Here is a 22,080-nt window from a genome sequence, read left to right on the forward strand (position 1 = left end):
CTAGAGGATGGTGAAATTTGAAGACTATGCTTCCCAGCTTCAGTGACAAAATTACTTACTACTTAAGAACACAAAATTTTAAAATTGTCAAATTGCTAGTTTGGCAGAGACCAGGAATTTAGTTAAGCATTTTTTTTAGAATAAATCTGTGTTATCCAATTACTATTGCCCAACATGGCATTTTTCCATCTATGTTTACTAGCCTTTGAAGATGAATGTTAACAGTTGGATTGTAAATATAGAAAGATCATTAGAAAAAACTGCAGGGAAGGGTTGTTACATGAAAGGGGATCCTTCTGGCCAATAAATGCATGGGTCTGGCTTTAAGTCTGATTCCATGAAGACCTGAACACTTAACAAATGATAAATTAACAGAATGAGGAAGAGAATTAAAACCAGTCTGATTCCCAGCAGGAGCTGGACTAGTACCTATGATTAATGAAGGAAAACAAGGAAGAGACTGATATCACAGTGGTAGGATTAAAAGAATACAGAAATAGAAAAGCCATATTGTCATTGAGCTGTGCAAAGAACTACCCCAAATGACTTCCATATCCTGACCTGCCAGACTCTGGGGTAACAGTGAAAGCTAATATTGTATGGAATTACCAAAGGCCTGGTCTCACGTGACAGGAGCTATAAGGAGATCAAAAGATCAAAAATATGTAAAAGCTTTTAAATGCAAACCATTTAGTCAATTAACTTTTGGTTCAAAGTCTTCCTTTAATGTTTTTAAAATATACTGTTCTCCCATAAAACAAGTGATATTGGCTAAAATTTTAAAATAAATATATTCTGGGCTTCTGTGGTGGTGCAGTGGTTGATAGTCTGTCTGCCGATGCTGGGGACACGGGTTCGTGCCCCAGTCCGGGAAGATCCCACATGCCGCGGAGCGGCTGGACCCGTGAGCCATGGCCGCTGAGCCTGCGCGTCCGGAGCCTGTGCTCCGCAACGGGAGAGGCCACAACAGTGAGAGGCCCGCGCACTGCTAAAAAAAAAAAAAAAAAAAGGTATTTTCTCTATTGATCTTAAAATGCTGTGTTGCCTATTCTTATCATCTCCACTTTAAGATGGAAATGCAAACCTATGGCTGTTTTATCTTGTAACTACAGTAATTGTATTAGTTACTATTGCTACATAACATTATTTCAGTGTTTAATGGCTTAAAAGAACGGTCATTTGTTATCTCAAAATTTCTGAGGGTCATGAATTCTGGAGCAACTTTGCTGAGTAGTCCTTGTTGAGAGTGCCTCATGAGGTTGCAGTCAATCTGTCAACTGGGCTGCATCGCTTGACGTCTTGACTGGGGCTTAAGAATCTATTTGCAAAAAGGTTCCCTCACATGGCTGTCATAAAGAGCCCTCAGTTCTTTTCTGGCTTTTGGCCGGAAGCCTTGGTTTCTCACCATGTAGGACTCTCCACAGTGATACCTGAGTGTCCTCAAGATAAGGCAGCTGGTTTCGCCCAGAGTAAGTGATCTGAGAGAAAGAATATGAGTGAATGACAGAAGCTAAGTGGATTTTATAACCTAATCTCCAAAGTGACATACCATCATTTCTGACATGTTCTATTGCTCACACAGACCAACGAAAATATGGGAGGGGACTACCCAAAGATGTAAATTCCAAGAGACTCAGATAATTGGGACTTCGTGGCTGACGACTACAATGACAGAATCAAATAAATATATTTCACACTGAGAAAATACATATCACAATCAGCCAGTTCACCAATTATCCTGAATACAGTAAAAATTAAAAGAAAGGGCTTCCCTAGTGGCGCAGTGGTTGTGAGTCCGCCTGCCAATGCAGGGGACACGGGTTCGTGCCCCTATCCGGGAAGATCCCACATGCCGCCGAGCGGCTGGGCCCGTGAGCCATGGCCGCTGAGCCTGCGCGTCCGGAGCCTGTGCTCCGCAACGCGAGAGGCCACAACAGTGAGAGGCCCACGTACCGCAAAAAAAAAAAAAAAAAAAAAAAATTAAAAGAGAAAGATAATGTGGTCTATATACTCGTATAATTAATCTATAAAGGCATTTAATCACACAGTAAATGAGAACTGAGTTAATTCTAAACTTTACTGCTCTGACTTCTGAGCATAGAGGGTTAAATTGAATTAAACATCCCCCTCCCATACACACAAACACACACATACACACTGGCTGTTTAGTTTAGTTTGGAAAAGGTACTTCTCTGTTTCACTAACACTGGATGCTATTTCAAGGTGCTCAAATTTCGTTTATTTGGCAGGAGTTAATTTCATAATAGATATCAAAATTTAAGATGATTTTTGTATGAAGAAATCATGTAGTGATTTCAATGACGAAGCAATAAAAAAGGGAAATATCTCAAGGTAAAGGATATAAACAAAAGAAATAAGACACACACACACCCCATGTACAACTGTCTTCATCATGGTATATAGAATAATGGCCTTCCAGTGATGTTCATGTTCCAATCCCTGGAATTTATGAATACATTACATGCAAAACAGGAAATAAGGTTGTTGCTGGAAATAAATTTGCTAATCAGCTGACCTTAAAGTAGAGAGATTATCCTGGATTATCTGTGTGGGCTCAATTTAATCTAAAGGATCCTTAGAGCTAGAAGGTGGCAGGAGAGGCTAGAGTGATGTTTTGTGAGAAGGATATGACCTGATGTTGCTGGCTTTGAAGATGGTTGAAATGAGACCCTGAGCCAAAGAATGTGGGTGCCCTCTGCAAACTGGAAAAGACAAGGAAATGGATTCTATCCAGAGCCTACAGAATGGAGTGCAGCCCTGCCAACACCTGACATTAGCCCAGTGAGACCTATGTGGGATTTTTAACCTACAGAACTGTAAAATAATATATTTGTATGCCATTTGCTACTAAGTCGAGGGTAATTTGTTACAGCACTGGTAAAAACTAATATGCTTCCCAAAGTAGTAACCAAGCAAATGCAAATGAAATGTGATCGCATTTCCAGAGTGTCAGGTTAGCAAAAATTTGAAAGCCTGACAATACTCATTGTTGGAAGAAATGTGAGGAAAAAGAACTTCATGGCCCCATGTTATTCTCTGGTAACTAAAGGTTTGGGAATATATGTACTTCAATGAAAAAGTATATGCCACCAGGCATACCTCCCTCCTTTTCCATTGCAATATCTGCAGAACGACTTATGCAGTGGTCAGTTTCACATGCTTTCATAATAATTTTTAATTTATTATTTATGCCCCCATAATTTTACATAAGTGCATAAACATGTTCATATATGGTATTTATTTTCCCTCATAAGGACTATTTTATCTGGCTCTTCTTTCCTATTCCCTCCTCACCAATATTAACTCATTTTAAAAAAGTACAAACATGGATGTGGGTCTGTGTGTGTTTGGTTCTCTGCAAACACAATATTTTGCAAATATTAGCAAATATTTATGTATGTATATACATATATGTATTGATATATTCACAAAATATAAAAATATTGTCACTGTTTTACAAAGAATATGATCACATCAAATATATTTTTTTGCAGCTTACTTTTTCTTACTCTCCAATCTCTAGTGGGACATCCTTCAAGTCAATTAATATGTTTAATTCATTCTCTTTTTATAATTGCATAATATGACAAAATGTATACATATATCATAAGTTATTCTGTGATCCCCTTGTTCATTACTTTCTTTCAGTTCTTAGATACTAAAAACAATGCTACCAAAATATTCTTATTCCTCTGTATATCTATCAATTGATCGATCACGGTTATGGACTAAATTTCTAGGAGTAGGATTGTTGTGATTGCTGGTATATGTATTTTTTTGGTAGATGTTTCCGGATTGCTTTCTGAACAGTCTGTAACACATTTCTCCTAGCAATGTATGAGCCCCTTTTCCACACATCACTTCCAAGAATAGGTAATATAGTTTTTGTTGATTTTTACTAGTCTGATACATATAAAAATTATAAAGCAACTTTTCCTTTTGCATTTTCCTGAGCGTAATGACCATTTTTTTCTCACACACCTTTTTTAAAAAATTATTTTCTAAAGATTTTCTTTACTGATTTGTCTAAACATACGTTTTTCCCATTTTTTATCCGTTTGTCAATTTGGTGCTTTAAAGATTATAGATATTAATTCATTGTCTTCTGTATTACATGTTTTCTAGCTTTAGCACTTGTCTAATGATTAATTAACTGTTTTGTACACATTTTAAAAATTCAATATAGTTAAATGTATATGTTTTCTTGCCTATATATCTTTCCACATATACATACATATGTATCTTTCCTTTATATATATTTTTCTTTGTATGTTCTCCTTTAAGAAAAAATTTATCAAATTCTGAGTTTTCAAGTTTAGCTAAGGTTTCCCCTTGCCCTAGCCAGGTGTGCCACCATATTTTATTAAATAATCTATTTTCCTCCTGAACTGAATTATCATGATTACCACGTAGTATATTCTTATAAATTCTACAGTTTATTTCTAAATTCTTCATTCTATTCCTCTGGTCTATTGGTCTATTTCCAGGCCAAAAACAAATGATTTGATTTTAGTGGATTTATTAGAACAGTGGATTTATTTATGGTTTTTTGTTGCGGTGGTAAGAATGCTTACCATGAGATCTACCCTCTTAACAAATTTTTAAGTGCAGAATACTTTTTTGATAACTACAGGCACTACTATGCACAACAGGTCTCTGGAACTTATACATCTTGTATAGCTGTGACTCTAATCATTGAACAACAATTCCCCTTATTCTCCCTCCATTCTCTAGTAACCATCATTCTGTACCATTTCTATACCATTGACTATTTTAGATGGCTCATATAAGAGAAATCATGCAGGGTTTGTCCTTCTGTGACTGACTTATTTCACTTAGCATAATAAGTAATACTCTATTGTATGCATATACTACATTTTCCTTGTCCATCTGTCAATGGACATTTGGGTTGTTTCCATATCTTAGCTAGGGTAACATGGAAAGAATATGTTTATAATCTCTTTTTTTGTCAGTTAAGGTCAGGAAGAAGAACACAGGTGATTTCCTTAAGCTTCCAGGAGCATGCTGGGACCTGTTTTTATTCACCTGGCTTTAGTGAACACATGCATTCAGAAATTAGTTGACTGGTTTAGTAAAGATTTTACAACATAGTTTGCAACTATTTGAGGTCAGTCTTGGCTTTTAATTAGAAGAAAAGCCCAAGGAGAAAAAGGTGATAAAGACCTACTTAAATTAGTATGCAGTTTTTCCCGTGATTTGTGATTCTTAGTGCTAGAGGTCAAGTGCATATCTAAATGTATTTTCATGTTTGTACTAAAGGCCTCATTTTGAGGAAAGTCACTCATTTTTGCTCGTTTTGAGTAGTAATGGAAAGACATTTTATAAAAGCTTATTGGGATGGCTTCTGGATATTAAATCTTTCTCAATATCAACTGTAGATTTAGGTGTCTGACACTTTGCAGAGAAATGCAAAGAACTGAACCTCCGCAGACCACCTGGGGAGTGGAACCTCATTAGGAACAGACGTGTTTACAGAGGGAGACATGATCAGGTTGGATCCAGCTCTGCTGCTTTTGAAAATCATGCTAAGCCAAATGAATGGTTATAGTAGAAGGTCAAACTTTTCTATGTTTAGCCATTCTGGTTTGTGTTAATTAATAAGAAATGTTCTATAAACACACATTCTTAATTGCAACTAAATTAAATATTCATTTGCTCTGAAAAATTGATTTCTTAATGAGTATGAAATGAATATAGGTCATACTTTTAGAGCACACAGAACTCTTTATAAAAGGAACTAACTGGAGATAGCATTGGTAATTTTTGAACTTTATAAGGATACACGGAAGTACTCTATGAATCTGTAAGTTTCCTGAGATCATTGATATCCTCCTAAAGGAGACATTTATAAAACTCAGGAACTTTTTTCTTTAGTCTATAAATATTACATATAAGAGGTTGTTTCACTGGGTATGCTGGATTTAATCAACATTCTTATGTGGATTTCCCTGGTGGCGCAGTGGTTAAGAATCCATCTGCCAATTCAGGCGACACAGGATCCAGCCCTGGTCCGGGAGGATCCCACATGCCACGGAGCAACTAAGCCCATGCGCCACAACTATTGAAGCCCGCGCGCCTAGAGCCTGTGCTCCGCAACAAGAGAAGCCACCGCAATGAGAAGCCTGCACACCGCAATGAAGAGTAGCCCCCGCTCGCTGCACCTACAGAAAGCCCGTGTGCAGCAACGAAGATCCAACACAGCCAAAAATAAATTGATTAATTAAAAAAAACCAAAACATTCCTATGTAATTGAAATAGATATTTATATACCAGTCATGGTGCCTGAATCGTCCGCAACTACTTTAAGGAAAAATTCCCTGTTTCATTCCTGCCACTTTACTAGATATTGCACTTCCAGCCATGATAATGTTTCTAAAGAAAAGCATAAATAAGTTGATGCCACTTCTTTGCTCGAATGCTCAAATGGGTTTCCATCTAAGAAAAGTAAGAATTAAAGTTCTTTCCAGGGCCTAAAAGCCTGGTTACTGCTAATAATGTTAAATGCCAAATGAAATCTTATTAGAGAGTTCACATGGAATAATCCCCTGCTTATCCAAATGTGTTCTTCAGGACTTCTTGGAAACTTGGTGACTCTTTTTACAACTTAAGCCTTATCATTTCCATGATCTCAGGTCTATCCATCAGTGGATTCATTTCTGCCCGTTGAAATTTGTAGATGGGTGTCTTAGCTCAGGCTACTATAACAAAATGCCCTAGATTCAAAGAGCTGACATCTATTTATCATAGTTCTGGAGGTTCAAGATCAAGGTGCCAGAAGATTTGGTTATTGGTGAAGGCCCTCTTCCTGGCTTGCAGATGGCTGTCTTCTTGCTGTATCCACACATGGTAGACAGAGGAAGTTTTGGTGTCTCTTCTTGTTTTATAAGGACACACTCTCATCACGAGGGCTCTACCCTCTTGACCTCACCTAACCCTAACTATATCCCAAAGGCTCCAGTTCCTAATATCATCATGTTGGGGCCTAGGGCTTCAATATAAGAATCTGATGGGACACAGTCCATAACGTTCCAACCCTGACATCCGAAATTTGTGTGCTTCTCACATGAAGAATAGATTCATTCCATCCCAACAATCCCCAAAGACTTAATTCATTCCAGTATCAACTCTAAAGTCTAAAGCCCAAAGTTTCATCAAAATATCATCTAAACCATATATGGGTGAGACTAGAGGTATGATTCATCCTGAGGGAACATTCCTCTCCAGCTGTGAACCTGTGAAATCAAAACAAAATTATGTGCACATGTGCACAATGATGGTACAGGAATAAGAGAGACATTCCAATTCCAAAAGGGAGAAATAGAAACAAAGGAAGGAGTGATGGGTTCCAAGCAAGTCCAAAGCCTAGCAAAGCAAATACCATTAGATCTTAAGGCTGGAGAATAATCCTTTTTGGACCAATGCTCTGCCCTCCAAGTCCACTGGGGTAGCTGCATCATCCCTACAGCTTGACTAGGTGCCCTTGCCCCTTTGCTCTGTGGGGTGGTCTAATGCACATAGATCTCTGCAAGGGCTCAGGTTTCTGAAACCTAGGAAGAGGAAGCCTTGTCCTCTGGGCCTGAGATGGTAATGACAGTCCTGATGATCTCTGATTGGACTTCAGGGTCATTTTTGAAAGACAGTGTATGTTCATAGCTCTCCTTCAGTCCCCACCATTTTCTCTGTTTCCTTTGGTGCCAGCTGGCAGAGATGATAAAATCCCATCTCTACTCTTGGCCTCTGCTAAGATGGCTGATTGAGTCCATGAGTCTTACTTATGATTTCTTTATCAAATTGCTGTTTAAACACACCCTTAGTCTTCTCTTCAGAACAAGCTTTTTCAATTTTTTGCAATATGGATAAGCTGAGAATTCTTAAATCTTCAAGTCTTGTTCCCTTTTGCTTAGCAGTTTCTTCTTCAACTCATCTCTATCTTCTCACATCTTATAAATAGTAAGAGGGTCCCAAATCACACCTTCAATAATTTGCTTAAAAAGCTCCTCTGCTAAACATCCAGTTTTGTTGTTCACGAGTTCTACCTTCCACAGAAGCGTAGAGCATGAACACAATTCAGCCAAGTTCTTTGCCACTTTGTAACAAGTCTATTCACCTCTTACTATGTCACAGATAGGAAACAAAATGGAGAAATTTTACCCAGGAGTAACAAAATGAAGTTGAAACCGCTCCAAGAATGACTGGGTTGCCCTTGTCCACTCATAGCTATGAAAGTGAAGAAATATAAAACCTTATTTGAAAAAACAAAAACCTTATTTGAACTTACATTCAGAGAAACTTACAGTGTCTCAAAAACTTTAATTACAAAATAAATATATTTATTAATTCCAAATAATTTAATATAGGGTTTAACAGTACTGGGATAACAGCTGCGTGCAGATTTTGGTAAACTGTTTCACATGTAAGAACAAATAGGAGACACTATCAAAGGAAAGTCAGAGAAAGGAGAGCAGTATTACAATACAAAAACGTCAAAAAAAAAAAAAAAAGGAAGAGAGAGATTCAATCAAATGCCAAGTTTCACTTGCACTCTCTTTACTCAGAAGGCCCTCCTTCGTGGGTTCAACTAGCTCATTCTTGTGTCCCTTCAAATTTCCTGGTAATCTTCTGCAGGAAGCCTTCTCTAAGCATTGCAATATGATGTGGATTTCTCACATCTTTGCTTGTCCACTATCTATGGTAGTCACTTAGCATACTGACTTTGATAAAATTACCCACTATGTTACTAAACGTGGGTTAAATTAAATCTGATGCCTTTTGGAGTTCTTAGGGATAAAATAACCTCATCTCTGCATAATATATTTATCTCTCCTTTTCCGTTATTTATAACTACTGATATTTTCTTACTTATATCATTGACCAGACCAAAATTTCCAAATTATACTAAATAATAATGGTAAAGCAGAAATCATTTTTCCAGAATATAAGGAGAAATTTTTAAATTTTCGTTTTAAAATATTTTATTAAATAAGAATCATCCTCTAATACAGTTATATTCAAATTTAAAACGAGATGAGTCATTTAAATTATTACTTTGGGCATATGTTAAACTGATACTGTAGTTTTTTGACCTAGTAATATATCTCATTAGCTCACCTTTATTTGCATTCTTGGATGCAATGCTTTTTGGTGACATTGAATCACGTTTAATTGTAGTTGTTAGAATTTCTGTTTAAAATTTTTGTTATGTACATGTGTGAAATTTGTATAGAATTTTCTATTTTTAATTATCACTGAGCTTGGGATTAAGATAATATTAACTTTATGTGATGAATTTGCTAATATCACATTGTTTTTGTGACCTAGAACACATAATGTAACTTGATAATTATATTCCTCTTCAAACTTGGGAAGATTTCACCAGTGGACATGTAAACACATTGTGGCTTTTGATGTAGTATTTTCGTATTTTTGAAAAATTTTCCATGAGTTATTGTCTGCTACTTTTTATAATTCTGTTATATCAATTTGATATTGGAAATTTTAATAAAAAACAAGCAATCTTAATTAACGTATATGATTGTAGTATTTACTACAAATTTTTACAGCCTTTTTGAAAACATTTGCATGGTTTCTTTTCTCCTTTTTTTCCCAGAACCTGTTCTCAGATTTACCAATCCCTGTATTTTACAATGTTTTATAAATCAGACAAGTTTTGCAATAATTGATTTGGATGGACAATTCTCACACATTTCTTCAAAATGAGCATTCATTCCTTCAAAATAAATCATTCTGCACATTCAGGTGTCAAGTTATACTGAGAGACAGCATAGCATGGTAGCTAACCACATGGATTCTAGTGCCAAACTTTCTTGGCGTGAATCTCAGCTCTACCACTTACCAACTGTGTGATGTTGAGTAAATTATTATACTCTGTGTACTTTAGTTATGTCATCTTCTAAATCAGGATAGTACCAGTATTTACCTCATAGGGTGTTGTTGAGGATCAAATGCATTGATTCACATACACATTAGAGAACTGTCTGGCACAGAGTGAGGACTCAATAAATATAAGCAATTGCATTGACTTTTTTGTTCTATTTGATGGCCTAACAATGATATAAGAAAATATTATATGTAAGGGGTTATTAATCTGACTCCCTTCTGCTGCCTGTTTTATTTGCAGGTAAGAAAAACATGCAGGGATCAAGCCCAAAAGAATGAACTCTTCTAGCTGTGTTTTAATATCTAGGTTTACGACCCATAATCATCTCTCTGAGCAATAGATAAGTGCAGTGACTCATCAACATATCTCTGCATATGCATACCAAATTTCTAACAATAAAATGAAAATACCTGAAGCCAAAGGGTATATGTATAAATATCTACTCAAGTAAACAAAAATAACATAACACCTTTTAAACCATCACCATGGGCTACAAGGGAACCAATATAAACAATCATTTGTTGAAAATAAAGCAGAGTTTTGAGCAAATATAGTAGAACCAGATGCCTTCAGAATCAGCCATAAGGTACGGAGTTTATTGGATGTAACCAGATGCTGATTCCTCCTGTAACCCTGCAGGAAGACCTTCTGAAACTAAGCAGATGTAATCTAGATGCTAAGTAGGATTCCATCTTTTTTAATGATCTGCAGAGGTAGTGACTCACTGCCATTAAGTGCTTTCAGGTTTTGATGATGATATGTCTGCAGACTACATCAAGACAGGGATGTCTTTTCAGATACAGGGCCAGATGGTAACACGAACTTGATGCTTCCAGGATGCGATTCTAAGGCTTACCCAGGACGATGGCCATAAATAATTCTGGCTTTCACCTTTTAATCTCTTCGACTCCCCATATTTCACTTGCAAGTATTCTCCATTTCATTTACTTTCCACATATCATTTGTACTTCAAAGATGTTTATAGCTTCATTTAACCTGTGATTTACTGTTTTCTTAAAAAGGATAAACTGACTGAAGTACACCCTATGGGCTAATAGATACTTAAAAATTGGTTGAAAATTCTCTGCTGTGCAAGGACATTCCTTAAGAAGTAGGAAAAGGAATATGAAAATATGTAACCAGGAGACATATTTTAAAAAGCATATTCATAAAAATACATTAAAAATTAATTAATAATTCATTTATATTGGCAGTTTATCAACAATTTAATTTTAAAAGTAATTGACAAAAAGAGGACATTTAAGAAGTGTTTGTCTCTTTGACAACTTTTCATGGAAAGAGAATCTGGTGACTAAAGTTTCTGTGCAATTAATCTGCCAGTCCTCAGTGGAACATGACATTTGTGATATACAGAAAGTGTCTCTCAACTAATTATACTGTTTGCCTTATGAATAAACTATTACTATTGATTTTTGCTGTTCTGTGCTATTTTTCCAGTGTTTATGAAAGCTATAGCTACTGCTGTGTCTCTTACCCTCTGAAAAACACAAACCTACCCTAAAAAGATTTTTTAAGTGGCTGTAATGTTCCCATAATTGGTTTCATTTTAGATAGACGACATCCCAGGGCCCACTCAGTCTTCTCTCCAGCACTCCCTCTCTGCTCCTGATTCCTGTGTAAGAAGGAATATTAGTAAGTGACTTAGCTCCTCTATGATGGAGAGATACCCTCACTATCCATGTTAGTGTGTGTAAAGGCTGTGATTAGAGTTTGCTGAATTACTTCCAAAATAGTACAATATAGAAAGTCAGAAAATATAATGAATTTTTGCATTGGATACTGAGCTGATAAAGAGAAACCAAAATTTCAATGTATGTGTTTGAAAGTATATTCTTCCTTAGTAGTAGATTTTATTACTATCCAAAGAGAAAGGCACCCCATCAATGAACTGGAGAGAGAGGGGTGCTAGCTATGTGCAAATTCTATGTTAGAGCCTCTACACAGCATTACCTTCTAAAGAGGACCAGAACATAGTCCCTGTCATCAAGGAGGCTTTAGTCAATAAGAGCAGCAAATAAACTAAAAAAAAAGATTATAATTTAAAATCTGTATAGACCAAATACTGTCTTTATCTATATTCTTGAAAGTTTCCAAATCACCCAGATCTAGGCAATTCTATCATACGCAAAAATGTGTCATTCTTTGATCCAATTATCAAGCTTACTTCAAAACTGCTTTCTTTTAACTTCTAACTTTCCCAAATCCTGAAGAAAATAAACAGTAATACTAGTTATAGCTCTCATAAACCAAGGTCTTACTATACTTATTGGTGCTCTGTGTACATTTTTCACTTACTTTTTAGGAAAAAAAATACTTCCAAAGCATGAATTTGAAACAGAGTAATAAGGTTCTTGGTCTCGGCACCAAGTAAATAGCAGAGCTGGGGTCTGACTCAGTTCTGTATGATTTCAGTGCATCCAAGCAGGATGAAATACTGCCGCAAGTGAAACATTGTAGCTAAAAAGGATTATTTCTCAGCATAAATTTTCTTATATCTCAATTTTCTGTTCTCTTAAATGGAAAGAGAATGGTAAGTTTCTAAGGTGTCTTTGAAATCTGAGAACCATGGTTGATGTAATTTCAGTAGGAAGACGTTGTATTTTCTTTGTCTTCTCTCCAATAATTAAAATTCTCACAGCACATTTCCTTACACTCAATATCTACATTCCCTATTCTAAATTTTCTTTATGTTTTAAAAATCTGAATTTTTTAATATCCCAGTGGTTGGTAATGTAGAAAATGTAAGTGTGCCCATAGAAGAAAGTCAATCTGAGCTAATCAAGTGGATAACAACTCACATAATGGTTTTTAGCCTTCATCACTATTTGTTGTTGTCCGTTGCCTTTACTATGTATTTTGGAAATTCATATTAAGGCAGAACTCAGTCTTAGTGAAAAAAATAACCTGAGGCATCATTTATAAGCAGTTTTTAAAAAATACTTGAAAATATTCCTTGATGCACATTTCCAAATTTTCTGAAGTTCCAGAGAGAAAACTACTTGTTCCTTACACCCACAAGAGATACTACTTCAACACACTATATGGGATAAAAAAGATTACTTAAAAAATAATCAGGAAAATTAGGCAATTTGCAATTGTAATTGAACAATTATGGCATTATACTGCTGAAGAAGCAACATGGAAGAATCATATATGATGTAACTAACAAATAGTAAATATCTCCAAAAGAAAATGACATTATAAAGTAGGTTTACAAGCCCAGTGATAAAGGGCTTAGGAAAGAGGCACAAAGATTTTAAAGTATCATCTTCTCAGAAGCTTCTTATATTATGTAGAAGAGAGCATCCTGCTTGTCAGAAGAAAATAATACAAATCTAACAGCTGGAAGGGTTCTATATGAATTGGCTCTTTTATTCATATATCCATTAACTATTCAAGTTGCTAATTCTAGGAGTAGAAACTCGATCTCCACCCCACCAACTTATTTCTCCTCTATTCGTCTTATATTGGTAGATGTTAGCCATGTAGTCTGGGCACTGAAGTGGGAAACTACAGAATCATCTTGGACATCTGGTTTTCCATCTCCCACTAGATGTGATCAAGCTGTTCTCAAACTTTCCTCCCCATCACATCTCAGAGGCATCTGTTAAATAGGATGCTGACACCCCTGTGAGTAGCTTCATTTTTTGAGGGCTGCAAAATTTTTTTAAAAGTTAGCTGCACATTATGTGAATTGTACAATTTTTACTTGCTTCTTAACCAGTTTTAATTCAACAAATTCACCGAACACACACACACACACACACACACACACACACACGTACAGGACTTGAGAACTGCTGATCTAATTTATTACCAAGTGTTGTCATTTCTACCCTCTTACCATTTATTGCATGTGCCCCCTCTTCTAAATCCTCACCAAATTTTTACCTTGGGCATTCTTCATCTCTCTCCAGAACATTTGTTGCTAGGATATCTCCTCTGCCTACAGTCTGCCCTCCATCTAATCCCTCCTTCTCTCCACCAATCTTTCTAATTCAAATCTATCAAGTCACTCCCTTGTTTAAAAATTTTTTGACTCCCTGGTGATGTTTTTTACTAAACCCCCAATGACTCCTTAGCACTGATTTAAGTATTTAAAAATGAAACATAAAATAAAATGTTTTTCACCAGAAAACTCTCCATTATACTGCTTCACTTGTCCTGTGAAAAATGATGCAATTTTATATCAATCAATATCTGAACTGCTAAAGAAACTTATTCAATTGTATATTTTATGTGTTATAATTTATAAATATTATGAAAGAAGCATCCTCAGGAAAATTGTAGGATGCTCTAAAGAGGAGCAAACATTAAAAATAAGTCATAAGTATGAAATGTATATTAAGAGTTTCAGCTATAGAATGTGGAAAACCGAGGGTCAGAATCAAGGGTCAGCACACTGACAGGTGAAGTGCTTAAGACTAGTAAGTTATGATTTTATACATTTTAAAATTGTCATAATCCTTTCTATTGCTTTGGTAATGCTCTAATTGACTGAAACCTCTTTGAAGAAAATAAACATGTCCTGTTCCTCTTTGGAAGACAACATTGCATAATGAAAAGAGCATAATATTTGCAACCAGGTAAATTTGATTTTAAATACAAAGTTAGCTGTTCATTAGATGTAAGAGACTTTGTAAGTTACTTCATTACCTGAGCCAGGTTTCTCCTTCTTAGATTGGAGATATTAATAGCTGTAGGAGTTATGTAAAGTTTAATAAAATAAAGTATGTCGAGTTCCTAGCACAAGGATTTTCCATAATGATAATAACTGGTAATATTTTTTTCAGTAAGTATTTGGTAAGTAATTATCCGGTTGGATTTTTCTCAATAACATTTTATTGCTAATTAAAATATTAACCATTTAACACGTTCTCAAAGGATCTAGGAGAGGAAGAAAAGATTCCATGTAATTTTGAAAAGGCACAAAAAGGATTTAAAAGGCTACAAGTGAAAAAGAGGATAATGAAGCTAAATAACCTGTGTACAGAAATGGAAAATTCTAGGCAAAGCCTGTCAAATATTACTAACTAAACAGATATTCTCCCACATCCTTTGGATCTTAAGAGTAAATTGTATCTGAGTCTTCCTTCTTCAATTCAACCCAAGAGTACAGATTTAAATATGATTGCTGTCTTAGCTTGTGATATCTGTTTTTTCATAACTAACCACTTGCCTCTGAGAATTCTTGATACTATTTGCACAGTAAGTTCTTTAATCAAATTTGAGAGGAGTTGTTCTCAAAAGCTCACTTTCAAAAGCAATCATCATATTTAATAAATAATGTTTCATATTTAAAACAGTAGCACATGCACAATATAGGTTTTTAAATCAAAATTACATAATTCCACCACAGCATAAAGGAAGACATGAATACACAAATTTATTTCAGGAAAATTTCAGGAAAATTTCCTGAAATGAATTTCAGGAAAATTTGAAAGCAAGTATGGATAAAATACTGTTGATAGAACAGAATTATTCAAACTTGGAAGACAAGTTTTGAGGGAAAGAAAGTGTCCAACATATCATCATTCAAATATAAAGCCAATAAATAGCATTTTCAAACTGGAAAAATACACTAAGTGAAAGAAAATGAATAACTTAAAATGAAACAAAATGGAGGCAAAAAGAAAGAAGGAAAGAAAAGTATAACAAAAAAACTTTTTAATGGTGGATTCTAACCAAACAACATGTGTAAAGAAATTGCTCTAACAGGACCATGATAGTTTTCAAGCTGAAAACTGTTTGAGCAAGGTGTACAACTCCCTGAGATAAAACTCATCAAGAATATTGGGACCTTTGAACAAACTATTTAGAAATAAAATGCCAACAATAAAGAATGAAAATTAAAAACTCAGACATGGAGAAGTAATGGGTAGAAAATTGGTGATGCTGTGTATTTCTGAGAAAGTCTTAATCAAACCAATGGGTTTAAATTAACAAAAATTAACCCATTAGAGACTAACAAAGATTGTCCTTTAGAGACAATTTCCTTCAGAAATCTCCTTAATAACCCACAGAAGCCATGTAGAGGCATACCTTACTTTATCATGCTTCACTTTATTGCACTTTGCAGATATCGTGGTTTTTACAAATTGAAGGTTTGCGGCAACCCTGCAGCAAGCAAGTCTATCAGCACCATTCTTCCAACAGTATTTGCTCTATGTCACATTTTGGTAATTCTCACACTATTTCAACTTTTTATTATTATTATTATATTTGTGATGGTGATCTGTGATCAGTGATTTTTGATGTTACTATTGTAATTATTTGGGGGTGCTGAAAATCACATCCATAAACTTAGTAGATAAAACAGCAGCAAGGCTTGAAAGAAGTTCTGCTGTGGGTAAATTGTTTTCAAGCAGCATTGCAAGCTACAGAGAAATTGTTCATGAAAGGAAGAGATAATTGAGGCAAATTTTATAGTTGTCTTATTTTAAGAAATTGCCACAGCCACCCTAACCTTGAGCAACACTGACCAGTCAGTAGCCATCAACACTGAAGCAAGACCATCCACCAGCAAAAAGATTATGACTTGCTGAAGGCTCAGATGACGGATAGCACATTTTAGCAACAATGTACGTTTTAATTAAGGTATGTACATTGTTTTTTCAGACATAATGCTATTGCACACTTAGTAGACAACTTTATTGTGTAAACATAACTTTTTTATGCACTGGGAAACCAAAATATTTATGTGACTCACTCTATTGCAGTATTCTCTTTATTGCAGTGGTTTGAGACCAAACATGCAATATCTCCAAGGTATGCCTGTAATTTGACCATAGGACCTTAAAATGCACAACATTTAAATCTCTATAAATATTTTTTAAAGACTAGAAAACTGAACATATTGATATTCTAAGCAGCAAGAAGAATAATCCATATTCAAAAAGCAAATGGAATATGTGACCTAAAATTTTAAAGTATGATTAAAGAAATGTTTAAAAGAGATGAAACATTTGAAAGGAAAGCAAATTTAAAAATTTAAAATATTCAAATAAAAAGTAAAACAAATATAGAGACAATTTCCTTCAGAAGTCTGTAAGATACACATTATGAAAAGTAAACAAAAGAAATAAAAATACAGATATTAATCTAAATTGACTTAAAAATCTTTAAAATGTTACAATTATCAATAAGTGGATACAGAATGAAAACTGACAAATCTGGGCTTCCCTGGTGGCGCAGTGGTTGAGTCCGCCTGCCGATGCAGGGGACACGGGTTCGTGCCCCTGTACGGGAAGATCCCACATGCCGCGGAGCGGCTGGGCCCATGAGCCATGGCCGCTGAGCCTGCGCGTCTGGAGCCTGTGCTCCACAACGGGAGAGGCCACAACAGTGAGAGGCCCGAGTACCGCAAAAAAAAAAAAAAAAAAAACTGACAAATCTCAGTAATGAATTACAAAGATGAAAATTATTTCAGAAATAAAGACTGAACTTAGATCATATGATATCACTTATATGTGGAATCTAAAAAAATGATACAAATGAGCTTATTTACAAAAGAGACAGACACACAGACATAGAAAACATTTATGGTTACCAAAGGGGATAGCAGGTGGGGGTGGGGAGAGATAAATTAGGAGTTTGGGATTAACATATACACACTACTATATATAAAATATGTAAATAACAAGGACCTACTATATAGCACAGGAAACTATTTCAATATCTTGTGATAACCTATAATGGAAAAGATTCTAAAAAAGAATATATATATATATATATATATATACATAAAACTGAATCACTTTGCTGTACACCTGAAACTAACACAACATTGTAAATTAACTATATTTCAGTTAAAAATGGTTAAAAAACTGAATTTAGAAAAAACTATGAAACATTTAATGAAAAAATCTGAAATAAAAGGTACACTGGAAGTATTTAATGTTAGATTAGATACTGAAGAAGAAGAAAATCAGTGAACTTGACTTTGTGAAGTTAAGTGAAGTTGTACTTTTTGAAACATTCCAAAATGAAGCACAGAGAGAATAAAGACTGAAAATAAAGTGAGTAGTGACTCAATGACATCCAAAAAAGTACCAAGCAGCCCCAGAAGAACAGAGCACAGGTGGATAGAAAAAAATCAGAGATAAAAAATATTTGTCCAAATATAATAACTATAAATCCACAGACAAAGTTCAATAAACCAAAGTAAAAGCAATATAAAACAATTACATTTAGTTGCATTATAATAAAATTGTTAAAAAGCTTTGATACAGAGAAAATTTAAAAGCCTCCACTGTAAGGAGAACACTTTTTGTGCCAAGAAACTAAGAATTACAGCAAATTTCTCACCTGAAATTATGCAATTCAGAACACAATGGAACATTTTAAAAATAATGCAGAGAAATAAATAACCTAGAAATATTGGCTAGTAAAAATATTACAAAAATGAAGAACACAAAGAGAGTTTGGACAAAATAGTTGAGAGAATTAATTTAAATCAGACCTTTACTAAAGGAAATGTTAAAGAAAGTTCTTCAGGAGTAAGAGAAATGATACCAGATGGAAATTTGTATCTATACAAATGAGTGAAGAGTGACAGAATTGGTAAGTTTATAGGCAAACATAAAATACTTTTTATTTTTAACCTGTTTTAAAATTAACTGATAGTTTAAGCAAAAATAATGACAGTTTATTGTGTGTTTCCTAGTATGATGAAATGCAATATATCACCACAATAGGCAAAGGACAGGAGGGGTGAAATTTTACTTTTGTAAAATTTTTGTAAAAATTTATTTGTGTGTTTGAAGTATTATTTGGAAGGGAAATGTGGTCAATAAATACATGTGTTATTAACCTTAGGGCAATAACTAAAAATTAAACCCAAGTGTTATATCTATAATTTATGAAGATAAAATGGAAGCATAAAAATACTCAGTCCAAAAGATGGCAGGGAAAGAGGATAAAAATAACTAAGTGTATCTGAGATGCATAAAAAGCAAATAGAAAGATAGTAGACTTCATATCAGCAATATGATAATTACATAAAATGTAAGTGATCTAAACCAGAGATTGGCACATTTTTTTCTGTAGAGGTTCTGATAGTAATATTTTAGGCTTTGTGGTCCACCTAAAATCTCTGTCACATATTCTCCTTTGTTTACTTGTTTGTTTGTTTATGTGTTTTTTAAAATTCTTTAAAAATATACAATCCATTCTTATCTCAAGGGTCATAGGAAAAAAAGGCATGACTCAAATTTGTCCTGAAGGCCTTAGTGTTTCAATCCCTGGTTTAAAATAAGTGATCTACACTTTAACCTTAAGTAATTAGAAAAATAAAAAGCAAATTTAATGCAAATTAAGAAAAAGGAGAGAAAGAATAAAGATAGATATCATCAAATTAAAAATAGTAATTTCATGAAGAAAACAAAACCAAAAGCTCATTCTTTGAAAGTATCAATAATATTGATAAAGTTCCTACTTACTGGTTTATCCATGTCAATAAATTTACCTATCAGTTGTTTTCTTTCTTCATAGCTTATATAGAAATCATACTTATTCACAAGATTATTATTTGAGTAAAATAGCATTTATTAAAATGTCATAAGAGTACATGGAGCTTAGTAGATAATAAATTCTAGTCTCTGTCTTTTAATAATGCTCCTACTAACAAGTCTCTTCTTGTAATTATGATGGTTACCTTCCTCTATTAATTATGACATTCAGTTTTCAATGCATTCTCTATATTACAGCTAGAGAAAATGGGGACAAAATCAACAAAACTTAAGGCAGTTACATGGTCTGACCAATATTAAAAGAAGCAAGTTAAGCTGTAGTTCTTAAGTGGTCAACATTCCTGTCCATTGTATATCTCCCTTTACCATTCAACTGTTTTCCCTGAAATAGACTCTTTAAAAATCCTATTAAAAACTTCATGGATAACAGTAATTTACTGCCTGTAAGCAGAAATATTTTCAAATAAAATAATATAGCAAAGCATCTAACACAATCAAATAACTAGAATTCTTAGACAGTAGTAAAAATAAATGAGCTTTTTTCACATGATGGTTTTCCTCATAAGCAAGCTTCTTGGAAAGAAAAAGAAAGTGTCAGGAATTTGAAAAATTGTGTTTGTTAATCTCTCAAGTGATATAAGGGATTACTGAAAATGACAATGAACTGCTTACCTAAATTTAAACTCAGGCTCTCCACAGCCATGGGCCGATTGTTTGGCCATGGACTTCATGAAAAAAGGTAAAAGCAGAAAAACAGCTTGACTATTTGAAACTAAAATATTGTTCAGGAGGTATTAAAAATAACATCAGAGTGACTGGTCTTGTTCTGAATGTAGTTTCATTTTTAAAAAATTCTCCAATGTGTGAACTAAATTTTGACACTTCCATGGACACAAAAGATTATTTTTGAGCCATATTTAGTCGAGAAAGATTCAAAATAGAGCTTAAAGGATTGTTTTAGCCACCCTGCACATAATACCATTTAAAATTACAGTTTATAACTATGGTAAATGACATAAAAAGACCAAAATAAACTACTGATCTTTGAATTGCCTTATTATGCTGATGTTTTTGAGATACTTATCAGCAGAAGCATAGAAATTATTTATCTATGCTATGTATTTTCTAGGTAAACAAGGGAATATTCATTTCTATACCTGTAGCCCTTAGCATTTCCTATTGCTACAATAATCAACTGCTATACAGTCTCAGATTTTTAGTCAAAAATTATGCATTGATATCCTTAAAATTTCTTGAATCTACATATTGGGTTGACCTAAAAGTTCATTCAGGTTTTTCTGTAAGATGTTATGGAAAAATCCGAATGAACTTTTTTGGCCAACCCAATATTTTAATGGATATTTAAGATTCATAAATTTATCCCACCATGCAGTACTTCTTATTACTCTAAATTATGGCTTGCTCTGTCCTCCTTTGTCTTATTCCATCATTCCCTTTATTAAAAAAATTTAAATTTTAGCTATTCAAATAGCTAATCTAGATAATTTACAACTGAACTAGATGAAAATTTGAAGCCTTATGAATTTTAGCCCAATCTGGATTGATTCATTCTTATATTTATACAACAAATGTTTATTTAGGGTCAATTTTGTGCCAGGCCTTGTTTTAAGTAGGGTACAGCAATTTATAAAACAGACAAAATTGCAAAACATTGCATATTAATATATGATTCCACTTATATGAACTGTCCAGAAAAGTAAATTTATACATATAGAAAGCAGATTAATGATTGCCTGGGACTGGAAGTGGGAACCAGATTGACTGCAATGAAACAAGAAATTTTATTTGGGAGAAAGATGTATTCTACATCTGAATTGTGGTGATGTATGTACAACTTTGTAAATTTACTAAAAATGATTGAATTTTACACATAAATAGGTGTATTTTATGGTATGCAAATTATATTTCAATAAAGTGTTGAGGAAAATAAGTGAATAAAAAACAGACCAAAGTCTTCACCTTTATAGAGTTTACATTCTAGTGGGGAGATGGGTGTGAATAAGTACCAAATATATAATAATATCAATTAAATTCTTCGAAGAAAAACAAAGCAGGGTCAGAGTGTTGATGGTGATGGGGGTGTGGGGAGAGATGGCTATTTCAGAGGGCTTGTCAGAGAAGGCTTTGAGTTTAAGAGCCAGCAATGCTGATATTTAGATGTTCCAGACAAGAGAAAATGTATGAAAGGCATAGCCAAAATCAGGTTAGTGGAGTTTGAGGTGACCAGTGTGTCTAGGAAGGGGTAAATAGTTAGGAAAGGGCAGGAGGTGAAGTCAGAATAACAACCAGGGCTACTTTCTATAGGGTAACCATTTTTGGATTTTAGAAGTCTTTGGAGAGTCATTTTGGAATGTCTTGAGTCAGGTCATTGGACACCTTCCTACTTTTCTTTGTATAAATTCTATGACATATGACTTATAAACATTTTGACATTCTGACATTTTGAAATATATTTTTCAGAGGAGTAATAGTATTTAAAATATCCTAACTTCCTTTCATGTCTGACCTCAAACTTGGAAAGGCTTTATTTTATTTTAATTTTCTTTATCTTGATACCTGATAATTTTGACTGAAACCAACTTGCTTTTACATTAACCACGTTGAATTAACTTGTTCTATGCAAGTAGT

The sequence above is a fragment of the Delphinapterus leucas genome, chromosome 5 (assembly GCF_059928025.1).
Source record: "Delphinapterus leucas isolate spDelLeu-1000000601 "Yukka" chromosome 5, BTC_Dleu_Yukka2, whole genome shotgun sequence".
Lineage (NCBI taxonomy): Eukaryota > Metazoa > Chordata > Mammalia > Artiodactyla > Monodontidae > Delphinapterus > Delphinapterus leucas.